The sequence below is a fragment of the Cucurbita maxima genome, unplaced genomic scaffold (genome assembly GCF_002738345.1).
Source record: "Cucurbita maxima cultivar Rimu unplaced genomic scaffold, Cmax_1.0 Cma_Scf00008, whole genome shotgun sequence".
Taxonomy (NCBI): Eukaryota; Viridiplantae; Streptophyta; class Magnoliopsida; order Cucurbitales; family Cucurbitaceae; genus Cucurbita; species Cucurbita maxima.
Genome location: NW_019272024.1, coordinates 4499807 through 4502027, shown reverse-complemented (window position 1 = coordinate 4502027; position 2221 = coordinate 4499807). Strand labels below are relative to the sequence as shown.

General features: G+C 39.5%; 1 protein-coding gene across 5 annotated transcripts in view; it reads right to left on the bottom strand.

Annotated features, from left to right (window-relative positions):
- LOC111483261 (vacuolar protein sorting-associated protein 51 homolog) overlaps positions 1-2221 on the bottom strand; it is a 17147-nt gene that overhangs the window by 11231 nt on the left and 3695 nt on the right. The gene's annotated exons all lie outside the window — the stretch shown is intronic.

Below are 2221 nucleotides of genomic sequence, written 5' to 3'. Positions count from 1 at the left end.
AAAAAAAAAATTAAAAAAAAAAAAAAAAAAAAAAAAACTAACCCCCAAAGGGAGCCCAAGTAAAACAAAAAATAACTCCAATTAAGCATGATAATATATAAGGTGGAATGACAAATATCCTCACACGCCAAAGCCCAAAGGAAAACATGGAACCTAATAAAAGATCAAACTTCCTTTATGAACCTCTCAACCCCTCTAAAAACTCTATTGTTCCTTTCACCCCAAATGCCTCATAATATAGCACACGTGTCTGCAAGACACAAAAAACAACCCCCATTACGAAAGGTATGCGAATCATAAACTCCTCTAACATAGGGCTGCAATCTCTAGGTTGAGCCAAACTAAGACCAAAGGTCTGAAAGAAACAAGTCCATGATACCCAAACATAATAACAAGACCACAAAAGGTGATTTGTCCTCAGCTTGCTCCCCAACAAAGAATACAATGTTATGAGACCCTATCAAGCAATGTGACCTTCTCAAAATTAGATCCAAGGTGTTAACTTTGCCATGAAGAACTTGTCAAACAAAAAATTACAATCTAAAAAAAATTAAAACTATCATAACAAAGTGAAGACGAAAAGACTGAAGAAAGAAGGATTAACCAAACAATAGATAAAGAAATTGCACAAGAAACCCTTAGAAGGACAAGGGTTCCACATATCAAGATCCCTTGTTCCCAAATTAACAAATAAATCCCTAAGCAAAGATAAAATGGTCATAATATTTATAGTTTCATTGTCGGCCAACAGACAACATAACCCGAGGTCCATAGAAAAAGTAGAGCTCCCTGATGTGGAAAGGACAAAGGCCACCAAATGGAGTCTCATAGAAGATAAATGGTACAAATGAGTAAATAAAGGGTAGAGGAGTCTATGTCTCAATCAATAATCCTCACAAAAGTAAGGAACCCTGTCACCCACCAAACCCCAAACTCCAAACAAATTACGAAAAGAAAGAGAACCGCTAAAAGTAGCTTTCCACAAATGTCTAGTAGTGCCTTTCAAAACACCGCAAGAGACACACCCAGAAGGGAAAAGATTGTACTTGCTCGCAATGACATTCTGCCAAAAAGAGCTTCGACTCTCAAGGAAATTGTCAAATGTAGCCAATAAGACCTACTTTTGTACCCTCGGATTACGTGTGCCTAGCCCTTCAAGCTTGCAACCTCTTCACACAGAAAGTTCGTGAGTTTACTAACCAACATAGGAAATCCTATGTCCCACACAATATTCACTAAATCAAGGAAAGCCTGCCGCTTGGAAGAGAGACGCTTTTAAATTTTATCTACTACAAGATCCCAAAACACCTCCTACTTCTAGGATTGTTGCCAAGAGGTTGTCCCATATAGAATGAAGGAAAAGTCTACCACAAAACCAAATATTTCAAGATTAGTAAACCCTAATGATCACCTTCTGCAGAAGGGTTTACTGAATTTGAGTGGGGCAGATTTTTCATTTGAAGATGGATTCCCAAGATTGTAACAGCACACTCGTTCAAAAAGTAGTATGGTTAGAAAAAAAAAAAAAATGGGATGAAAAATGGGAACCTCAACTCAAGGCGAAACTTGTAGAATTGGGAGATTACTTAGCTAGGTATATCTCATGGATATCCCTAAAAGCATATTGCTGTACCTTGAAAAAAAAGGGGTCACTTCCAAAGAAGATGTTCTCCCAAAGGACTTGACTACTGTAATCTCAAAGCAAAAATTGAAAATTATATTTTCTCATGGACCCCTAATCCTTGGGGGTGTAAGGTCTTACACAAAAGATGATTTTCCTTGAAACTGAAGACTCCTAAGTGGTGTGTTACCATTTCTCAGGAAGATCAGAGCCCTCTATTCTTTCAGCCTACATTTTAGAGCCGGCAGATGGTGAGCTGTAAAAAGAGTGTAGAATTTTGTGGGGAACTTCACAGTAAAGCTCAAAATAACATTAATCAAATACTTCTTTTTAGAGAAATCAAAATTTCATTAGTCTGATGAAATACTCAAAAGGGAGGAAACCTCGATGTGTAATTATTCGTTGACTGTAATTCTTAATGGAACAGTTTCATTTCAAGCTCCTTCGCACCTTATCAATTTATCAATTAAATTACTCTTTTACTTAATAGAAACTCCTATTCCATACCCCCCCCCCCCCCCCCCCCCCCCCCCCCCCCCCCCCCCCCCCCCCCCCCCCCCCCCCCCCCCCCCCCCCCCCCCCCCCCCCCCCCCCCCCCCC